This window comes from Hyperolius riggenbachi, chromosome 11 (genome assembly GCF_040937935.1).
Source record: "Hyperolius riggenbachi isolate aHypRig1 chromosome 11, aHypRig1.pri, whole genome shotgun sequence".
NCBI classification, from domain to species: domain Eukaryota; kingdom Metazoa; phylum Chordata; class Amphibia; order Anura; family Hyperoliidae; genus Hyperolius; species Hyperolius riggenbachi.
In genome coordinates, this window is record NC_090656.1 from 127,864,563 (window position 1) to 127,888,819 (window position 24,257).

General features: G+C 43.9%; 1 protein-coding gene across 2 annotated transcripts in view; it reads right to left on the reverse strand.

Moving 5' to 3' along the window:
- Positions 1-22,398, reverse strand: part of CRACR2B (calcium release activated channel regulator 2B) — a 181,675-nt gene extending 159,277 nt beyond the window's left edge. Inside the window, exon 1 of one of the 2 annotated variants that reach the window (XM_068259635.1) lies at positions 22,369-22,398. The gene's annotated coding sequence lies outside the window, so the exon portion shown is untranslated. Of the gene's footprint in view, positions 1-18,678; positions 18,776-22,368 lie in introns of those variants that run through there. The other variant, XM_068259634.1, reaches the window with a different exon arrangement.
- Positions 22,399-24,257: the final 1,859 nt, after the last annotated feature.

The following is a 24,257-nucleotide window of genomic DNA, read 5'->3' on the forward strand; positions in this document are numbered from 1 at the left end:
TGGTCATTTAAAAGCAAAAGTAATTCAGTCCAGGTTTTCTGGATCACTCAGAGTCTTTAGTGATGGCTAACCTAAGCACTCCAGCTGTGGCGGAACTACAAGTCCCATGAGGCAGTGCAATACTCTGACAGCTCTAAGCATAACTCGGGGAGGCAGAAGCATGATGCGATTTGAAGTTTTGTCACAGCTGGAGTGCCAAGGTTAGCCATCACTGGTCTATTCCAATCAACACAAAAGAGGGTGTGATCCATGTGTGTGGCAGCAAAAACTATCGTACCATATGACAGGTCTAAAGCTAAACACTAAAGGCAAAAAGACCTTCCAATTCAAAACCACCAGATATCAATCTACAGCTCACATTTATGTTACCAAATCCATGCAAAAGCTGTGGTAGGACGTGTCCCACTTACATAATTCCTTATAGTACAAAATGTTTATTTGCTCCTGACGAAGCCCGCTAGGGTGAAACATGTAGCGCACTATGTTCTTTATACTGTATATATTGAACACCTATTAATTCCCCCCTCCCCGTTTATACTGTTTAGCACGTCAGTGATTTGGTGCGGCAGTGACAGACTGAGTTGCACACTACTAGAGATGTGCACTGCATAATTCGTACATTATCATCAGTCTACTCTACACAGATCTGTCTTTGGGCATTGCTCTGACAACACTTAGAAGATGACCTCACATCTCATGAGCGCTACAATGGGCTTACAGCCAATTGTACCCAGAGTCACAGTGCAGCAGGCCAGTGAGGCTAGTTACACCACATCCAGCAAAAAATTGTTGCAGATTTTTTGGGGGTGGGGTCAGCAAAGAAACCCTCTAGAACTGCACTAGTGACTCCTGGCTGGTTCCACTCATACATGTATACAAATTTAAACCATTTTAACTGATTGTATTAAACGTATAGATTTTATATAGGGCCGTATTTTGCTACATTCTGTATTATAGGGTAGTGTCCTTACAGACCACGTTTTGCGCATCCTTTTTCCCTGTACATTTTTTTTTTTTTGGTTGTGTTACACCGCTTACATAATTATTGGTTCTTGTTTCTTGGATTAATAGTACTGCCACTAGCCAGCCTAGTATACTTCATCTGTCCAGTCTAAAGGGTTAAAGTACAGTATTGCATAATTGTATATAAGTACTTTTTATCAGAGATGTGCATCCTGTTTGCATCAGGACTCAGAACAGGATCCTTAAATTGTGGGTGAGGTCCCAAGGATACACAAATGCATATATTAAAAGGAACCTCATCAATTAAGAAAGCAGACTAAATACACAGCATTCTACAGTCATAGTACTCAGTGTACATGTAAAAAGGACGTTGCAGTAAAAAAAGGCTGTTACTAAGGGTACGTACAGACATACGATAACGATCATTCGTTCTGAACGACGAACGATGTTAAAGGAGGTATCGGCCGATGATCGTTTGAAGAAAGGCTACTTTGAACATCGTTCGTGTACGAACGATCTTGGAACCAGCGTTGCGTGCGCAACATGATTTATAAACTGATTTCAAACACAAGTGTCAAAAAGAACTGTTTGAGCATGTGCAAAGCTTTGAGAACGAACGATCAACGACCGATCGTTGTACAGACATTACTTTTTGAACGATGGTCGTTGGAAAAGATCTGGCAGAATGGATCGTTCTTTACCAACGACATATCTCGTTGGTCGGTCGTTTTAACAATCGTTCGTGCACTTTTTACGAACGATCGTCGGGCAATGCCGTCGGTAACGATCGTTTTAAACGACTATAGTCGCATGTCTGTACGCACCCTAAGTTGAATATCGGTAAAATTACAGACTAGTTAATTACAACTAGTTAATCCTGAGGGTAATAAAATCGCCTATATTTTACCATGACTTAACCTAACATTAGCCTCCCTTTGAATGCCTAACCCTAACTGATCCCTCACTGTTGATGCCTAACCCTAAGGACCCCCCTGGTGAGACCAAACCTGGTGATAGCTAACTTTAAAACACCCCTGGCAATGCCTGACACTAAGGACCCCCACCACTGCCAACGCCTAACATCAACAACCCCCCACCCACGGCACTTAAGCCTAAAGCCCTCCTGCCATCATCTAACCCTAACCATCAATATTTTTGCCGCTGTGTTAATAGCCGCAATTTATGGCTATTACTGGTAATATCACACTATCTGAAGCTGCAGTTTGCATAGCGTGTGGCCCTGGCACTCACTTATTATTATTATTATTTATTGTATTTATAAAGCGCCAACATATTACGCAGCGCTGAACTATTTTATTGGTTGCCCAAATGACTGCTAATAGCCACTAATCACAACCCTTAACATAGGCACCTATGGCGGCGCCTCTTTGACCCGTTTCGATTCATCAAACTCCTGAGAAGAGGTGAGTAGCTAATGAATAATACTGCCCCTTCACTTCCACTTTACATTAGTTTAGACCTCTATCCAAGTACAGCACTAATATCCTGCTTGTATAAATGAAGAAGTCATAAGAAATGCCTTATCTGAATAACTGCTTGAGGGACAAGGTGTACAAGTGATGAGGTCGTTAGAATTCTGTCATGTTGATTGACTGTAGACCAGTTATTTTTCTTTTGTTCCACAACAAGACAAACCCTTATCGTCGTCCTCCCCTCTCCATAGAACAGTTCTAATAGCAGAGTCGAATGTCTGTACAGCACATGCTCTTAATCTGTTACCTGAAACGATCACTCATTCTGGGTCACACCTACTTGATGTGCTTTGGACACACATACAGAGCACACATGCATGCATACACAATCTGTACTTAAACACACTCCATTAGGGCTCTTTTTCCACTGCAAATTGTAGAATCAAAACATGGCTGGTTTTAAACAGCACTTAGAACACACAGTCATACACAGTGCACATAAATACTGTTAAAGAGACTAACAACATTTTCAGCCTTATTTCTTCTATCCTATAAGTTCCTATACCGGTTCTAATGTGGTCTGGATTACTGCAGCCTTTCCTAGTTGCACTGTCTCTGTAATATATCTAATCTTCTTTCCTTTGTCAGGCTTTGTCGACAGAGAGGAATGGTTAGCGGCCATGTTTTTTGTTTGTAAACACTTCCTAAAACTGGCGATTAAAAGCCAGGATTGCGTCAGGGAGCGACGGAAACGGCAAAGAAGAATCCAGGAGATCACAGTGACTCAATTGGTATGTTTTTTATTGTACAAATTCGGACAGTACAGATTCTCTTTAAATAACATAATGATAAACAATGGGCTTTATTAAAGCTTTAGCACAGGTTACAGTACCCATTTACGGTTTTGTATATTTGCCTTTTTTAGTACTATGAAAACACGCACATCATGTCTATTTTTTATTATTAACCACATAACGACCGCCCCCAGCCGATGGGCGGCGGCAAAGTCTGGGCCCAAACGACCGCAATACGCCCATCGGCGGGGGCGGCTGCGGGAGTGGCTATGCGGCGATCGCGTCATTCGTGACGCGATCAGCCGCCGGGGACTGGCTCCGCCCCCCGTTCGCCGTAACCCGCCGGCCGTTCGGAAGCGCCGGCGGGTTACTGGCATCCGGATCGCCGCTGCAACAGTGTATAATAGGCTTTGTAATGTATACAAAGCCTATTATACTGGCTGCCTCCTGCCCTGGTGGTCCCAGTGTCCGAGGGACCACCAGGGCAGGCTGCAGCCACCCTAGTCTGCACCCAAGCACACTGATTTCCCCCCCCCCTGCCCCCTGATCGCCCACAGCACCCCTCAGACCCCCCCCTGCCCACCCCCCAGACCACTGTTTGCACCCAGTCACCCTCCTAATCACCCATCAATCACTCCCTGTCACTATCTGTCAACGCTATTTTTTTTTTAAGTCCCTAATCTGCCCCCTACTCCCTCCTGATCACCCCCCCACCCCTCAGATTCTCCCCAGACCCCCCCCAGACCCCCCCCCCCCCCGTGTACTGTATGCATCTATCCCCCCTGATCACCTGTCAATCACCTGTCAATCACCTGTCAATCACCTGTCAATCACCCGTCAATCACCCCCTGTCACTGCCACCCATCAATCAGCCCCTGATCTGCCCCTTGCGGGCAATCTGATCACCCCCCCACACCAATAGATCGCCCGCAGATCCGACATCAGATCACCTCCCAAATCCATTGTTTACATCTATTCTCTCCTCTAAACACCCACTAATTACCCATCAATCACCCCCTATCACCACCTGTCACTGTTACCCATCAGATTAGACCCTAATCTGCCCCTTGCGGGCACCCAATCACCTGCCCACACGCTCAGATTGCCCTCAGACCCCCCCCTTATCAATTCGCCCGTGCAATATTTACATCTGTTCTCCCCTGTAATAACCCACTGATTACCTGTCAATCACCCATCAATCACCCCCTGTCACTGCCACCCATCAATCACCCCCTGTCACTGCCACCCATCAATCAGCCCCTAACCTGCCCCTTGCGGGCAATCTGATCACCCACCCACACCAATAGATCGCCCGCAGATCCGACATCAGATCACCTCCCAAATCCATTGTTTACATCTATTCTCTCCTCTAAACACCCACTAATTACCCATCAATCACCCCCTATCACCACCTGTCACTGTTACCCATCAGATTAGACCCTAATCTGCCCCTTGCGGGCACCCAATCACCTGCCCACACGCTCAGATTGCCCTCAGACCCCCCCCTTATCAATTCGCCCGTGCAATATTTACATCTGTTCTCCCCTGTAATAACCCACTGATTACCTGTCAATCACCCATCAATCACCCCCTGTCACTGCCACCCATCAATCACCCCCTGTCACTGCCACCCATCAATCAGCCCCTAACCTGCCCCTTGCGGGCAATCTGATCACCCACCCACACCAATAGATCGCCCGCAGATCCGACATCAGATCACCTCCCAAATCCATTGTTTACATCTATTCTCTCCTCTAAACACCCACTAATTACCCATCAATCACCCCCTATCACCACCTGTCACTGTTACCCATCAGATTAGACCCTAATCTGCCCCTTGCGGGCACCCAATCACCCGCCCACACCTCAGAACGCCCTCAGACCCCAGCCCTGATCACCTCGCCAGTGCATTGCTTGCATCTATTTCCCCCCTCTAATCACACCTTGAGACACCCATCAATCACCTCCTGTCACCCCCTAGCACACCTACCCATCAGATCAGGCCCTAATTTGCCCCGTGTGGGCTCCTGATCACTCGGCCAAACCCTCAGATCCCCCTCAGACCCCCTTCCGATCACCTCCCCAGTGCATTGATTGCATCTATTTTCCCCTCTAACCGCCCCCTGAGACACCCATCAATCACCTCCTGTCACCCCCCTAGCACTCCTATCCATCAGATCAGGCCCAATACATCCTGTCATCTAAGAGGCCACCCTGCTTATGACCGATTCCACAAAATTTGCCCCCTCATAGACCACCTGTCATCAAAATTTGCAGATGCTTATACCCCTGAACAGTCATTTTGAGAAATTTGGTTTCCAGACTACTCACAGTTTTGGGCCCGTAAAATGCCAGGGCAGTATAGGAACCCCACAAGTGACCCCATTTTAGAAAGAAGACACCCCAAGGTATTCTGTTAGGTGTATGATGAGTTCATAGAATATTTTATTTTTTGTCAAAAGTTAGCGGAAATTGGATTGTTATTGTTTTTTTCACAAAGTGTCATTTTTCACTAACTTGTGAGAAAAAATAAAATCTTCTATGAACTCACCATACCCCTAACGGAATACCTTGGGGTGTCTTCTTTCTAAAATGGGGTCACTTGTGGGGTTCCTATACTGCCCTGGCATTTTAGGGGCCCTAAACCGTGAGGAGTAGTCTAGAAAACAAATGCCTCAAAATGACCTGTGAATAGGACGTTGGGCCCCTTAGCGCACCTAGGCTGCAAAAAAGTGTCACACATGTGGTATCGCCATACTCAGGAGAAGTAGTATAATGTGTTTTGTGGTGTATTTTTACACATACCCATGCTGGGTGGGAGAAATCTCTCTGTAAATGGACAATTGTGTGTAAAAAAAAATCAAAAATGTGTCATTTACAGAGATATTTCTCCCACCCAGCATGGTTATATGTAAAAATACACCACAAAACACATTATACTACTTCTTCTGAGTACGGCGATACCACATGTGTGACACTTTTTTGCAGCCTAACTGTGCTAAGGGGCCCAAAGTCCAATGAGTACCTTTAGGATTTCACAGGTCATTTTGAGACATTTGGGTTCAAGACTACTCCTCACGGTTTAGGGCCCCTAAAATGCCAGGGCAGTATAGGAACCCCACAAGTGACCCCATTTTAGAAAGAAGACACCCCAAGGTATTCTTTTAGGTGTATGATGAGTTCATAGAAGATTTTATTTTTTGTCACAAGTTAGCGGAAATTGATATGTATTGTTTTTTTTTTCACAAAGTGTCATTTTCCGCTAACTTGTGACAAAAAAAAAATCTTCTATGAACTCACCATACTCCTAACAGAATACCTTGGGGTGTCTTCTTTCTAAAATGGGGTCACTTGTGGGGTTCCTATACTGCCCTGGCATTTTAGGGGCCCTAAACCGTGAGGAGTAGTCTAGAATCCAAATGCCTCAAAATGACCTGTGAATAGGACGTTAGGCCCCTTAGCGCACCTAGGTTGCAAAAAAGTGTCACACATGTGGTATCGCCGTACTCAGAAGAAGTAGTATAATGTGTTTTGGGGTGTATTTTTATACATACCCATGCTGGGTGGGAGAAATCTCTCTGTAAATGGACAATTGTGTGTAAAAAAAATCAAATAATTGTCATTTACAGAGATATTTCTCCCACCCAGCATGGGTATGTGTAAAAATACACCCCAAAACACATTATACTACTTCTCCTGAGTACGGCGGTACCACATGTGTGGCACTTTTTTGCACCCTAAGTGCGCTAAGGGGCCCAAAGTCCAATGAGTACCTTTAGGATTTCACAGGTCATTTTGCCACATTTGGTTTCAAGACTACTCCTCACGGTTTAGGGCCCCTAAAATGCCAGGGCAGTATAGGAACCCCACAAATGACTCCATTTTAGAAAGAAGACACCCCAAGGTATTCCGTTAGGAGAATGGCGAGTTCATAGAAGATTTTATTTTTTGTCACAAGTTAGCGGAAAATGACACTTTGTGAAAAAAAACAATTACAATCAATTTCCGCTAACTTGTGACAAAAAAAAAAAATCTTCTATGAACTCACCATACATCTAACGGAATACCTTGGGGTGTCTTCTTTCTAAAATGGGGTAATTTGTGGGGTTCCTATACTGTCCTGGCATTTTAGGGGCCCTAAACCGTGAGGAGTAGTCTTGAAACGAAATTTCTCAAAATGACCTGTGAAATCCTAAAGGTACTCATTGGACTTTGGGCCCCTTAGCGCAGTTAGGGTGCAAAAAAGTGCCACACATGTGGTATCGCCGTACTCAGGAGAAGTAGTATAATGTGTTTTGGGGTGTATTTTTCCACATACCCATGCTGAGTGGGAGAAATATCTCTATAAATAGACAATTGTGTGTAAAAAAAATAAAAAAATTGTCATTTACGGAGATATTTCTCCCACCCAGCATGTGTATGTGTAAAAATACACCCCAAAACACATTATACTACTTTTCCTGAGTACGGCAATACCACATGTGTGGCACTTTTTTGCGGCCTAACTGCGCTAAGGGGCCCAAAGTCCAATGAGCATCTTTAGGCTTTACAGGGGTGCTTACAATTAGGCACCCCCCAAATGCCAGGACAGTAAACACACCCCACAAATGACCCCATTCTGGAAAGTAGACACTTCAAGGTATTCAGAGAGGAGCATAGTGAGTCCGTGGCAGATTTCATTTTTTTTTGTCGCAAGTTAGAAGAAATGGAAACTTTTTTTTTTTTTTTTTTTTGTCACAAACTGTCATTTTCCGCTAACTTGTGACAAAAAATAAAATCTTCTATGAACTCACCATGCCTCTCACTGAATACTTTGGGATGTCTTCTTTCCAAAATGGGGTCATTTGGGGGGTATTTGTACTATCCTGGAATTTTAGCCCCTCATGAAACATGACAGGTGCGCAGAAAAGTCAGAGATGCTTGAAAATGGGAAAATTCACTTTTGGCACCATAGTTTGTAAACGCTATAACTTTTACCCAATCCAATAAATATACACTGAATGTTTTTTTTTTTATCAAAGACATGTAGCAGAATAACTTTCGCGCTCAAATGTATAGGAAATTTTACTTTATTTGAAAAATGTCAGCACAGAAAGTTAAAAAAGTCATTTTTTTGACAAAATTCATGTCTTTTTTGATGAATATAATAAAAAGTAAAACTCGCAGCAGCAATCAAATAGCATCAAAAGAAAGCTGTATTAGTGACAAGAAAAGGAGGTAAAATTCATTTAGGTGGTAGGTTTTATGACCGAGCAATAAACCGTGAAAGCTGCAGTGGTCTGAATGGAGAAAAAGGCTCTGGTCCTTAAGGGGCGAAAAGACTGTGGTCCCGAAGTGGTTAATAACTGAGCACAGTGTTCTATATTCTATATTTAGTGGGTATGTGGTAAAGTTTGTAGTTTGTGTACGCAGCAGTAGTAGTTTTAGATCACTTTTTATGAGAACATAAAAGGGCTGAATAGTGTACTGGTTAGGGCTCTGCCTCTGGCACTGGCGACCTAACTTTCAATCTCGACAGGTCCTGTTCGGTAAGCCAGCAATTTTTCAGTAAGGATTCCTGGGCTTGACTACCTGCTACTGCCTACTGATCGCACCCTAGTGGCTGCAGCTAAAGAGCTTCGAGTCTGCCAAGAGAAAAGCGCAATATACGGTAAATGTTATTTGTTATATATATATATATATATATATATATATATATATATATATAAATATATACAGGATCTTCTCAAAAAATTAGCATTTTGTGATAAAGTTCATTATTTTCTGTAATGTACTGATAAACATTGGACTTTCATATATTTTAGATTCAAATACACACAACTGAAGTAGTTCAAGCCTTTTATTGTTTTAATACTGATGATTTTGGCATACAGCTTATGAAAACCCAAAATTTCCTATCTCAAAAAATTAGCATATTTCATCCGACCAATAAAAGAAAAGTGTTTTTAAAACAAAAAAAAAAGTCAACCTTCAAATAATTATGTTCAGTTGTGCACTCAATACTTGGTCGGGAATACTTTTGCAGAAATGACTGCTTTAATGCGGCGTGGCATGGAGGCAATCAGCCTGTGGCACTGCTCAGGTGTTATGGAGGCCCAGAATGCTTCGATAGCGGCCTTAAGCTCATCCAGAGTGTTGGGTCTTGCATCTCTCAACTTTCACTTCACAATATCCCACGGATTCTCTATGGGGTTCTGGTCAGGAGAGTTGGCAGGCCAATTGAGCACAGTAATACCATGGTCAGTAAACCATTTACCAGTGGTTTTGGCACTGTGAGCAGGTGCCAGGTCGTGCTGAAAAATGAAATCTTTATCTCCACAAAGCTTTTCAGCAGATGGAAGCATGAAGTGCTCCAAAATCTCCTGATAGCTAGCTGCATTGACCCTGCCCTTAATAAAACACAGTGGACCAACACCAGCAGCTGACATGGCACCCCAGACCATCACTGACTGTGGGTACTTGACACTGGACTTCAGGCATTTTGGCATTTTCCTCTCCCCAGTCTTCCTCCAGACTCTGGAACCTTGATTTACGAATGACATGCAAAAGTTGCTTTCATCCGAAAAAAGTACTTTGGACCACTGAGCAACAGTCCAGTGCTGCTTCTCTGTAGCCCAGGTCTAGCGCTTCTGCCGCTGTTTCTGGTTCAAAAATGGGTTCATGCTTCCATCTGTTGAAAAGCTTTATGGAGATGAAGATTTCATTTTTCAGCACGACCTGGCACCTGCTCACAGTGCCAAAACCACTGGTAAATGGTTTACTGGCCATGGTATTACTGTGCTCAATTGGCCTGCCAACTCTCCTGACCTGAACCCCATAGAGAATCTGTGGGATATTGTGAAGAGAAAGTTGAGAGACGCAAGACCCAACACTCTGGATGAGATTAAGGCCGCTATCGAAGCATCCTGGGCCTCCATAACACCTGAGCAGTGCCACAGGCTGATTGCCTCCATGCCACGCCGCATTGAAGCAGTCATTTCTACAAAAGAATTCCCGACCAAGTATTGAGTGCATAACTGAACATAATTATTTGAAGGTTGACTTTTTTTGTTTTAAAAACACTTTTCTTTTATTGGTCGGATGAAATATGCTAATTTTTTGAGATAGGAATTTTGGGTTTTCATGAGCTGTATGCCAAAATCAACAATATTAAAACAATAAAAGGCTTGAACTACTTCAGTTGTGTGTATTTGAATCTAAAATATATGAAAGTCTAATGTTTATCAGTACATTACAGAAAATAATAAACTTTATCACAATATGCTAATTTTTTGAAAAGATCATATATATATATATATATATATATATTCATTTTAATTAGGGTTCTTCATTTGAACTCTCAGGCTGTATTTTTTTTGATGGCTGATAAAAAGAAACAAAAAATAGCTTTGCCACCAGAAGTACAATTTGGGGGCAAGAGCTGGCAGCAAAAGGGTTAACGTATGCCTTTCACCAAAATACAACTTTTTAAACAACAAACTGAATACAGAGATGCTCAGTTTACCATTGCCAAAAAGACAAAAAAACTTAATGGAATGGAAGAAGAATATTTGCCAAGCTACCCAAAATGCCATTTAACTAGGGCCCCAGTTAAGAAAAACAAACAAATAAATAGAGCAATATTTGCCAAACTGCCTTCCAGTGTAACACTGTCAGGTTTCCATTAAAATACCAAACAATATAGCTCCCTCCCTGAACCAAAATCACAAATCGTTTAATGTAACAATGCATGCACTCTTCTCATTCCTACTTTCTACCCAGGCAATGGAGTCACATGACCCTGTAGTTGAGAACCTACCTAGGCAAGCATGGGTTGGGGAGAGCGGTTTGGGGTAGAGTTCAGCATAGAGGTAGTGTGCATACTGAATGCTAAAACCACATATACCAGGGGTCTGCAACCTTTAAGACATAAAGAGCCACTTGGACCAGTTTCCGAAAAGAGAAAAAAACTGGGAGCCGCAAAACCATTATTAAACAAATCGTTAGCAGATCTGACCCCCATATGCACAATCCTTCAGCAGATCTGACCCCCATACGCACAATCCTTCAGCAGATCTGACCCCCATAAGCACAATCCTTCAGCAGATCTGACCCCCATATGCACAATCCTTCAGCAGATCTGACCCCCATACGCACAATCCTTCAGCAGATCTGACCCCCATACGCACAATCCTTCAGCAGATCTGACCCCCATACGCACAATCCTTCAGCAGATCTGACCCCCATACGCACAATCCTTCAGCAGATCTGACCCCCATACGCACAATCCTTCAGCAGATCTGACCCCCATACGCACAATCCTTCAGCAGATCTGACCCCCATATGCACAATCCTTCAGCAGATCTGACCCCAATATGCACAATCCTTCAGCAGATCTGACCCCCATATGCACAATCCTTCAGCAGATCTGACCCCCATATGCACAATCCTTCAGCAGATCTGACCCCCATACGCACAATCCTTCAGCAGATCTGACCCCCATATGCACAATCCTTCAGCAGATCTGACCCCAATATGCACAATCCTTCAGCAGATCTGAAAAACCCATTTACTCACCTAGTCAGAAGACCTCCTGTCACGATCTCCTCCGGTCCCGACCTTCTTGTGGCGCGCAACTCCCACGATCCTCTTTCTACGTCACGTCCTGCCTGCATTACACTGCAGGGCTACGGGAAAATGGCCGCCCGAAGCCCTGCACTGCACTGCACTGGTCCGGCGACCTCTCTGATAGGCTGCAGGCCAGCGACAGCACACGTCACATGCGCGCCGCAGCCACTGAAACCAGAGCCGCCTAGGAGCCACGGTGAAGGTGAAAAAGAGCCACAGGCGGCTCCGGAGCCGCGGGTTGCCGACCCCTGACATATACAAAGAGGATTACACAGACATGCACACACACGTAATAAGTGGAAGTATAGCCTAAATATACCATCTGAAGGCAAATAAAAAAAAAGGATTCTCCAAATACTTTATGGTGTCAAGAAAGGCATCTGCAGCTAAAAATCCAGCTTTAAATGTTGTCACATGACCTGAAGGCATTAAAGTTCCTGTTCAGTCAAAACTGTATTACCCTAATGGCTGCTTCTCCCACCCACTACTCCAGCAATAGATTATAATTATAAAGAAGCCTGAATAATTATAAAGAAGCCTGAAGCTGAACACTGCATCTTCTCACTTGCAGAAGACAGCCATGCTCTTTCTGGCAGACTCCCAGAGAGGCTGCGTCCAAACCACATGGCCCAAACTTTTCAAATCACCCCACCCATTGACCCCCAACAAGAGGGGAAAGGAGTAAGAGCTCAACAATTATTATTAATTGGATTTATATAGCGCCAGTGCCCTCATTATATAGGAACAATGCACTCATCATGCATCGTGAAGGATTCCATAGGGAAGCTGAGCAATGGCTCCCCTCACAGAAAGCAACACTGGACCCCAAGGCTGGACTCAGAGGATGGCAACAAAAGGCAGTCAAATGACCGCCCGTTTTCATCTAAATTCAGGTGTTTAAAGACCTTCTTAACTAATGTTACACTGTTACTGTTAGCATAGTGGGTAGTGATTATCATGTCTAGAAGAACTCATGGAGAAGCATGTGATCAGTTTAATCAGATAATAGATATGCAAGTCTCTGATTTGCTAGTCATGATCATGTGCTAAAACATGATGTGATCACAACAAATCAGAGCGTTGCAAATCTATCAGCTGATCAAACAAATCACATGCTTCTGCATGAGTTCTCATAGACAAGACCATCACTAGAAGCGGGGCCAGAGGAGGCCATTAAACTAATGGTCTCCTTCCATGCTAGGATCTTTAATGGCATATCCTATGTTTGGGGCCCCCAGCTGTCACGTGGCATGTGTGATCATTAGCAAATCATACTGAAAGAGGCGAGTCACAAACTAAATACTTTACAAAGACGAGAGCCCAGAACAACAGAGTTTTGTCCTGCATGAAGACCAGGTACTGGTAGTGTCAAATACTAATGAGGGAGTTAGCACAAAAATGAAACCAAGCTTTGCCTTTTGGAATAGGAACGTTTCTGAGCCTGGATTTACATTCCTGTACACTTCAATGCCATGGATGTCACCTTCACAGCTTATTTCTGTGCCTGGAATTTCCCTTCAAATAAAGGGCAATGTGTACAGTACAAAGTACTAAATCTTGCTGGAATTTTTTGCATGGAAGTGAAACTCTGTGTTCCAAAATTCCAGGTAAAAGAGGATTTGTAGCTGGCCAGTATTTTATTTGTCTGGTGGATTCCAAAAGCTGCTGCTCAGTTATCAAAGTTTGATAGTTATAAGCAAAAATGACCAGCCAAACAGTCGTGCAATATTTTACTTTGGATGCACAGCTCTCCTAAAGTATCCAGTATCCTCTCCACCTCAGTATGGTAATTGTATGACAAATGCTTGTACATGTGGTCCTGATGCACTTCAAATAAAGACTGACACAGAATTATCTACAAGTTCTAGGTGCAGTTTAGAGGGACAACAGGCGGGGCAGCACACAAGAGAGCGACTTCCAGCAGGTGGGGTAACTGACTATACTGTGTGCTTGTTAATCACCATTGTTGCATAAAGATCTAACGAGTGGGACACCTGTATACACGCTTGATTCTTGTTCGAGACCTCACAAAACAACTGAAGTCCCAATGTGTACCAGGTTATAGATGCTCATGAGACTTTTTAGTCAACTTATTAAAGGACAGCTTCAGGCAACAATCTCACAAGCCAATCAAGTAATCAGCTGTGTTAAGGATGATTAAATAAAAAATGGTTCAGTGGAACAAACACACTCTAATGATCAAATATTTTCAGCTACTGTAGAATCAATTTAGTTTCAATCGTCAAAAATCAAGTATAGTTTGATCATCAACCGCTAGATTTGACTGTTGTTTGAAAGTCTTATGCTAGGTACACACGATGCGTTTTTTTTACTGGTCGATTTTCCACTCGATTCTCTTATCTTTTCTTACCAATTTCCATTCACTTCAATGAGAAATCCACCAGAAAAACGACCAAACATGTCAGAATTTATCTATCGAACCATCTATCTTCCCGGAAACACATATGGTATGTACCTAGCATGAGTAATCAAATTGCTACACATATGGCCTTTGTACTGTATCAGCTGGAAGCACAAAAAGGGACTGTCCAGCCCATGTAGAAGGCCATGGTGTGGACTATGATTTTTCAAGATCGTGCTGCAGCCACCCCCAATGTGGTCATGACTATAACTCCAGCACTAGCCTCTATCCACTGCATAATACGGTTCTCAGAAGGGGCAAAGGGCATGGCTAAATGTAGGTCTGGCTTTGGACAACGTTTTAATTGTCAATCCATACTTGTCAATATGGCACTATCCGTCCTGTAATGTAATACGGTACTACTGATGTGTCTGTAGTAGAGATGGCCATTGATATGCTAATAATTTGAAGTTGATGTAAATTGTTAGTCTAATGCAAATCTATGCAGTTTGGATTGGACTAATCAACAACAGTAGCTGATGAATTTAACTGGTCCAATTTCAAGATGCACAAGTTATTAGCATCTTATTGATCATCTTTAGTCTGTAGTTTCATCCCACACCACCTCACTCATGTCCCTGTGTCTGTGTTTTAATGTAACAGAAACTTTAAATTATAAAGCCGATAAGCTAAATACAGGTTCAAGCAATGAAAAATATAAACGATAACAGGTCAGATGCAATCAGACTCCCAGCACCCTAACATTATGTACATTAGCAATTCTGTGTGTCAAAGCAAATCCTGTGACTCATGTCTTCATTACTGATAGATGGCAATTATGATGTGGATATTCTGTACATTGCACATACAGGAACACAGTGTTCATTATCCCATAATACCACCTATAAGCCTACAAAGAATTCAGGCTTTAATTTAAATTACAATACTTCAAACTATAGTAACAAAATGCAGCAACACTGTCCCTTCACCTTGAATAGTTTTGTCACCCTGTGTTCAGGTGAGGAAGGCTCCCTTTTCTTTGGATCCTTTTCCCGGATCAGGTCATTTTGGTGCAGAGGCTGGCAGGCGTCGTATAGACGCCTGTTAAATACTGGCAATCGGGCATCGAGCCAGTCATTTGGGTTCCCGATACGAGGGGTAGCTGATCGGCTACTACATAGAATTTAATGGTGGCAGCTACCACCAATATCGGTAGGTATGCAGATGACATTTAATCACATTTAGGCACTTTAAGGGTGATTAAGGTTAGGCATGCGTGCGTGTGTATGTGTGGGGGGGAGGGGGGGGGTTAAGGATAGGTACCTTGTGGGGGGGGGGGGGTTAAGGTTAAGCACCTCCTGGGGGGAGGGTTAAGGTTGGGTAACTGCAGTGGGAGGGGGGGGGGGAATTAAGGATAGGTACCTCTTGGAGGGGGGGGGGTTAAGGTTAGGTACCTCCTGGGGGAGTATAGGTTAGGAAACTTAACCAAAGGGTTAAGGTTAGGATAGGTGCCAGGCAAGCAGATATTTTACTGCTATTGGGTTATCCTGATGCTCAACTCATGCGGTGCTGTAATAATACATGCATTTCATTACAAAAAAATCAGTTCACTTGCAGTCACTGGCCTGCTACATTTTTCCTGTGTTCGTGTTTTGATACAAAGTATAGGAGCGCATGAAAATTGATTTTCCTCCCAATTCTGCAATTCTCCCGTCCAGTTTATTTTTCTCCCGTCGGAAATTACAATGCACTGCAATCACGCCGTACAATGAACAGATTGTGATCAGATTGTGGTAGTGGAAACAGAAAGAAGCGCGAACGCATTGCAGCACAGTCTATTGTGTTTCTTGGTGAAAAAGGGCCCAAACTGTCCAGTAACCGCTGCAGAATAGAAAGAGTATTTCAGCAAACCGCTTTATTATTCAACTGCAGACATCTGCTAGCACTATGAAAACAATGTGTTACCTGCAGTTGGTTTACGGTAAGTCATAGTCTTGAGTCTGTCACCATTCTTTTGAATCATTAGGTCTAGAAAGCTAATCTGGCTTGTATCAATGGTATACGCAAGAATATTTCTATTTTTCATATTCAAATGATCAAGAAATACCCCCAGCTCCTCAACCGTTCCCCGCCAGACCATGAGGACGTCATCGATAAAGTGAATCCAGGATGCAACGTGCTCCCCAAACTCCAAGTTTGCATAAACCTCCTGTCGCTCCCACAGACCTAAATGGAGGCACGCATATGCCGGGGCGCAAACTGCGCCCATCGACATCCCCCTGATCTGGCGGTAGAAGGTCCTGTCAAATCTAACACAATTCAAAGTCAAAACCATTTTTAGGAGATCCATGATGACCTGACACCTTAAGTGCTGTACCTCTCCCACATTTTTAAGAAGAATTCCACAGCCCCGAGTCTTTCCATTTAAAGAGGAAAGAGAGAAATTCAAAAATGATCTAGTACTATAATAATATCAGTTAACATAATTAAGTGGCTGGATAGTGCACTGGTTAAGGGCATTGGCTTTGACATAGTAAACTACGGTTGGTATCCTGGCTAGGGTCAATACCTATTCAGTAAGTAGTTCAAGGCAAGACTCCCTAACACTGCAGGGTGACCCCTTAGTAGCTGCAGCGCTTGAGTGCTTTGAGTCCAACAAGAGAAAAGCGCTATACAAATGTTCGGATTATTATAAGTTTGAAGTGCTAAAAACAGCCTTTTCCGCTCATGTAAACACTTTGTATGAAAAAAAAAAAAAAAAAAAAAGTGTAAAAAAATGCTAACAATCTGAGTTCACCTTTCTTTTTAGGCAATCTAGGTTACAGTTGTGTGGGCTTGCAGTTATATTCAGCGCCCACGTTTCCATGTCCAATGTTGCAAGTCACCTGACCGCCATTAACAATAGAGTTGTTTGGGCTTGTGGGAAAAAAAAATTGTTTCATAGAGATAAAAATTGCATTGCCAAAATAGAAACACATTGCCTATAATAACATAGCGGACGCCCGAATTTCCCAGTGGGCACCTTTTAGCCGCTATTTGCATTGTAACTAATGAGTCGCCCTGTTTTCTGAGGTAGCGTAAGTGCCCAAATCACCAGTTTCACCCTTCCTGACCCCTAACCATCACTACTACCACCCAACCCAACACAAAACCCCTTCTGATACCTAACCTAATTGCCTCCCCGGCGCAAACCGCTTTTCTGACCCCTAACCTTAACCACACCCCTGGTGCAAACCCCCTTCCTGACAACTAGCCTTAACCGCTCCACCCTTCTTAACACCTAACATTGTCCATTTAATACAGGCACTTGAATTTCCTGTGTTTCAGGGGGTTTGCGTGGGGGAGGGGACAGCTAAGGTTAGGCTGTAGAATAGGGCAAATTATGCTTTGGTTTCAGGAAGGGGGGTTTTAAGGTTAGGTATGTGTACTAACTGTATAGCTATGCCTTGCAGGACTTAGCCCACGCAAAATAGTTTGCAACTCAACCCGTTTACACCTCTTATGCCCCCAAGAGAGGGGTGCAGCCATAGCAGCGCCCCAAGCACACTTGTTGCCTGTAAGAACCACAACTGCACCCCTGGGGGAGCGGGGAGCAGATAAACGCAGACAGCATCCCCCGAATGTGGCCACCATCACGCTGTAGAGAGCTGTGTGACAATACTTTGGCAGACTGGCATCACATTAGACCGAGTTGTGTGATAATCCCAAGACATCTGGCTATGTGGCAAAGAATGGACAGGCTGGAGTTATACTGTAAAGAACTGTAGGACAGTGCCAGTGTGAGCTGGTTTCACACTGGTAGAGGAGACAACACCTGGCATCACACTGTAGAGGGGCGGCTGTGAGATACTATCTGGGCATGTGGCCATCACGAGTTGTGCGATTATGCCTAGACATTCTGGCATCAGAGGTCTGTGTGTCAATAATCTTGGCAGGCTGGCATCACACTTTAGAGAGCTGTGTGACTATAACTGGTCACACTGGCATCATACTATAGACAGCTGTGTGGCATAAAGAGAGCTCAGGTGGCTGATATTAATTAAAGGAAAACAATACTTTTTATTCAAATAAATCAGTAACGTATCCATCATCAGAAAGCAATATAAACAGAAATCACATTTATTTCCATTGTAGCTGATCCACATTAACACAGCCTTGGTCCCCAGTCACAAAGCAATGTATTCCCAGCTGCAGCCAGTGCTGGGCACCTTGCAGGGTATGCTGTCAGCCTGGAAATAGGTTACTTTGTGAGTGCTTTGATATGATAGGAAGGGGTTACTTTCACTGGGGGAAGACCTTCTGTAAACGTCATCCTCTCATTCCAGCTGTAAAGTGCTTCTAACTAAAGTGATTACTGACGTAAGGTAACACTGGCACAAAAGAAAGAGACACTGATCCACTATCCAATCCCATGTATGAGAAGGACAGAGCTCCTCCATTTCTAGCTGCTAGCTACAGACACCCCCCATCAGCAGTGAGACCCCCGTGCAGCCAGTGAATAGAAATGACGTCCGCTTACCTGCCAAGTGCACCTGCTGCTATTGCATGAGCCTTTCCAGGATCCTACAACTGCACAGGGGGCGTAGCTTTAGCGAGGGGAGGCAACATTCATCCCTCCCACCTGTTTGAAGAGTACAGTGTTGTCCGGTTAACAAGTGCTGTGCTGTGAAGCTATGCAAGGCTTGGAGGCTACTGGCTGCTCTGTATGCAGGCATATTACCCAGCATATGACGCTATTCTCATGTAATAAAAAAAAAAAATTTTTGTTTTCATTCTCACTTTATAATGATGTAGTAATGACAATACTGCAAGCATAATGCCTTTTGGCTGAACCATCCATCCCCTCACACCACAAAAGAACCAAATACAGTATACTATAAATTTATACACAAGCTGTGTATCTATAATAATAATTTCCACGCCAGCCGATGTCTGTCTTTCTGTCCGCTGTATGTCTTTCAGCCCCTATCGACTTTGACAGGAAAATTTACCCACATTAAAAAGTGATTTTTTTTTTTTGGGGGGGGGGGGGGGGGGGGTTGCCCCAAAGTGGGCATAGCTAAAAACAGCAAATCAAAATATAGCTATTTTCTACACATTTCTCCTCCTACATTTTACTACAGCTATGAAACTTTGCACACCTTTTCCGCCATAGCGGTGTAGGTTGCTTGTGCTTTAAGCAATCCCATGCCCTGTGCCCCTGGGTTGGCCCATCGAATACTCCAAACCGTACAGCTCTGGAACTAAACGCACCAAACTTGGATCACATATACATGGGGTCAACCTGAAAAATTTGGTTAAATGTTGGGAATTAAAAAATGTGGGTGGAGTCACAAACTGTCAATCAGATTTCTTTTGAAATTTTTTTTTGAAATAGCTGTCATTTTCACAGTAATAAACCCAGAGTCCCCAAACTTTGTACAGTTGGTCACTGGGTGACTGGGGTTAAAATTCAGGAAGCGTGGATGGAGCCTAAAACAGCCAATAAAATTACAGCCATTCATTTTAAATGGGAAAATTTACACTGCAGGTGTTATTAGATGGTTAACCAGGTACATAACTACACCTGACCAGGGCCTCTGCAAAACGTGTAAGGAGGCCTTATTCCTATAGTCAGCCCCCCTGCTTGCCCAGCAGGCAGGGCCCGAATATCTTCCTTCCTCCACTGGGGCCCCCTCTCCTATGCTCCCCTTAGTCTGCCTCTCAGGCCAACAAATCAGCATGGCTGCAGGGACTGGGCTTACCTCCATCGGGTTTCTCCAGCACTCCCGCCACTAGCTGTCACAGTCCTCTCTGCATTACTTTCGGTCTAACAAACGTTGCAATTGGGACCAAGAAGAATGCAGAGACCAGAGTAGACATTGACACCTAGTAACTATATCTGAGAGCGCCAGAGAGACCCGACAGGGGAAGAGGTAAGCCCCATCACTGCCACCGTGCTGATCTTTAGGTTTAAGAGGCTGAGCCAGGGGAGCACAGGAGGGGGGGGCCTGGTGAAGGGAAAAAGGCAGCCCCTCCTTCCCCCAATAGTTACACCACTGCTGTTAACGGTGGAGTACTTAAACTTGGCATAGTCGGTCACAGGGTGACTGGGGTCACAATAGGACAAAATCAGATTGGACCAATTGTGAAATTTGATTGGTCCAATCTGATTAATCCAGTCTGATTGAAACAATTGTGCAATGTAATTGGTCCAAACAAGCAATGTGATTGATCCAATCTAATTGGTCCAATCATGTAATAGACCCAATCTGATTGGTCCAATCACACAATTTGATTTGTCCAATCTGAGTGGCCCAATTTGAGTCGCCCAATTGTGCAAAGTGATTAGGCCAATCGTGCAATGTGATTGGGCCAGACAATGTGATTGGGCCAGACAATGTGATAAGTCCAATAGGATTGGTCCAATCTTGCAATTCCATTGGTCCAGTCTGATTGGACTAATTATGCAATTCCATTGGTAAGATGTAATTGGTCCAGTTGTGCACTCTTAGGTGGCTCTTGACTGTCAGAGAGATGGCATGCGCAGCATGACACACCACCAGCTAGTCTGAATAATAATTAGCTACATACTATATATTGGCTTTCACTCTGCAATACCAGAAAATAAAAATCTAGCTTGAATTATCAGATCGATATTAGAGGAAATTTCTACTAATATGTAACGGTACCCACTAATTCAGTTTAGACCTAGGAGACTGTAGCAACTTTCTGAACATCTGACATCCTTAGTCCCGGTCACACAACAATGTATGCCTAGTTGCAGCCAGCTCTGGGTACCTTGCAGGGCATCCCAACAGCCTTGGTCCCAGTCACACAGCAATGTATCCCCAGCTGCAGTCAGCTCTGGGCACCTTGCATGGCATGCTGACAGCCTTGGTCCCGGTCGCACAGCAATGTATCCCTAGCTGCAGCCAGCTGTGGGCACCTTGCAGGGCATGCCGTCAGCCTTGGTTACAGTCACACAGCAATGTATTCCCAGCTGCAGCCAGTGCTGGGCACCTTGCAGGACAAGCAGACAACCTTGGTTCCGGTCACACAGCAATGTATTCCCAGCTGCAGCCAGCTCTGGGCACCTTGCAGGACAAGCAGGCAGCCTTAGTCCCGGTCACTTAGCAATGTATTCCCAGCTGCAGCCAGTGCTGGGCACCTTGCAGGGCATGCCGACAGCCTTAGTCCCGGTCACTCAGCAATGAATTCCCAGCTGCAGCCAGTGCTGGGCACCTTGCAAGGCATGCCGACAGCCTTAGTCCCGGTCACTCAGCAATGTATTCCCAGCTGCAGCCAGTGCTGGGCACCATGCAGGGCATGCTGACAGCCTTAGTCCCGGTCACTCAGCAATGTATTCCCAGCTGCAGCCAGTGCTGGGCACCTTGCAGGGTATGCTGTCAGCCTTAGTCCCGGTCACTCAGCAACGTATTCCCAGCTGCAGCCAGTGCTGGGAACCTTGCAGGGTATGCTGTCATTATAGTTTGAGGGCTCATTCACATCGCGTTTCGCTCGCTTTGGACTTTTTTTGTCCGAATTTTTTTTCACTTCCCAGTGCTTGGGTGGGTGTTCTGTTTTTGTGAAAAGCACTTTTCTAAGCGTTTTTTAATTCACTCCCTAATGCAAGTCAGGAAGTGAACTCTTTGACCTGGTTATTCTTTAAAACGCAAACGAAATCGCCCTACAAAGCAATTTTGTGAGCATTTAGCGCACTTCCTATTCCTTCCATTGAGGCGGAAACGCCTCAAAAAATGGTACAGGCACCACTTTGCAGACCACAAAGCGATTGCAATGTGCTGATATAAACCTTCTCATAGAGATTCATTGCACTAGCGTTTTGGGGGCAATTTTGAAAATTGCTTGCGCTCGAAAAAAGGGCAAAACCCCCCCTAGTGTGAACAAGCCCTTAGTGCATGCTGTCAGCCTGGAAATAGGTTACTTTGTGAGTGCTTTGATATGATAGGAAGGGGTCACTTTCACTGGGGGAAGACCTTCTGTAAACGTCATCCTCTCATACCAGCTGTAAAGTGCTTCTAAGTAAAGTGATTCCTGACATAACGTGACACTGACACAAAAGAAAGAGACACTGATCCACTATCCAATCCCATGTATAAGAAGGACAGAGCTCCTCCATCTCTAGCTGCTAGCTACAGACACCGTCCTGCCCCCATCAGCAGTGAGACCCCCGTGCAGCCAGTGATTAGAAATGACGTCCGCTTACCTGCCAGGTGCACCTGCTGCTATTGCATGAGCCTTTCCAGGATCCTAGTCCTACAACTGCACAGGGGGCGTGGCTTCAGGGAGGGGCGGCAACATTCATCCCTCCAGCCTGTGTGAAGAGTAGTACAGAGTTGCATGTGCTGTGAAGCTATGCGAGGCTGTCAGGCTCTGCCCCCTGCACGCTACACTGGCTGCTCTGAAACCAGTCATTTATATGGCTCTCTAATCTCGTCTAATAAAAAGTTTGTTTTTTTTATATTTAATTTTTCGCTGTGTGCTGATGTCATAGTGACAATACCGTATGCATATGCCTTTTGGTTGATCCGGACCACTCACCGTTTAAAAAAACAAAAACAAATATACTACACATTTATTCAAAGTTCGACAAGCAGTATATATGTATAATAGCTAGCTATACACAGTGTATAGCTAGCTATTATACATATATACTGCTTGTCGAACTTTGAATAAATGTGTAGTATATTTGTTTTTTTTGTTTTTAAACGGTGATAATACACTGTATAGTGGCTTTTACTCTTGCGTACGTTAAAAAGGGGCGCTGGGAAAAAAGGGCGCTGGGTTTTTAACGATAAGCATGGATAACGTTTAAAAATGTATTGTACTGTATTTCGTTTAAAATTAATGTTTTTTAAAGTTATAAATCATTAAATAATGTGCATTAAATCGGCAATTGTAAAAACGTTAATCTTTCGTTTAAATACTGAAACGTATAATAACGTTAAAAAAAAAAATTACTAAGTAACCCTCCCTGTACCTACCCCTAACCCCTAGACCCCCCTGTTGATGCCTAAACCTAAGACCCCCCCTGTTGGTGCCTAAGTAACCCTCCCTGTACCTACCCCTAACCCCTAGACCCCCCTGTTAGTGCCTAAACCTAAGAGCCCCCTGTTGGTGCCTAAACCTAAGACCCCCCTGTTGGTGCCTAAACCTAAGACCCCCCTGTTGGTGCCTAAACCTAAGACCCCCCTGTTGGTGCCTAAACCTAAGACCCCCCTTTTGGTGCCTAAACCTAAGACCCCCTGTTGGTGCCTAAACCTAAGACCCCCCCTGTTGGTGCCTAAACCTAAGACCCCCCTGTTGGTGCCTAAACCTAAGACCCCCCTGTTGGTTTTTTCGTTTAAAAATAATGTAAAAAAAAAACAAAAACAAAAAAAATGTACTGTTTTTCGTTTAAAAATAATGTTTGAAAAAAAATATTGTACTGTTTTTCGTTTAAAAATAATATTTAAAAATGTATAAATCATTAAATAATGTGTAATCATGAGAAGCAGTAATAAAACATTAAGTCTCCGGGCGCCGCTTTTAAAACGTTATTTTTCACCGGCGCCCTTTTTTCCTATCGGGCGCCCATTAAACGATATTTATTATAGGAGTGAATGGCGGCGCCCGATTTGTCCACTAGCCTCAGGCGCCCGAATTTACTGTTACCTTTACTCTTAACTGGCTTTGACTGCAGTGCCAGAAAATAAATACGTAATTTAGATCAATAGCAGGGAAACCTCTAGCCTTTTTGTCACTCCAGGTGAGAAAACCTGTGACACCCCAACCCCGCCCAGTGGGGCCCTACCATGAAGATAATGCGGCAGCGTTTCACCAGAGAATAATCGTAATGCAGCAGCATTTTACTAGAAAATAATCGTAATACGGCAGCATTTCACTAGAGAATCGTAATGCGGAAGCATTTCATCAGAAATTACACTTATTACAGCAGCGTTTAACCAGAAAATACGCGTAATGTGGGTAGCATTTCACCAGAAAATACACATAGGCAGGGCTCCTAGTCCCCTGTCCCCCCTTCTCATTAGTTTCCCCTAATAGCCCTGATACCTGCCTGCACCTATAAGAAAAAAAAACATTTAGTCACCTGCA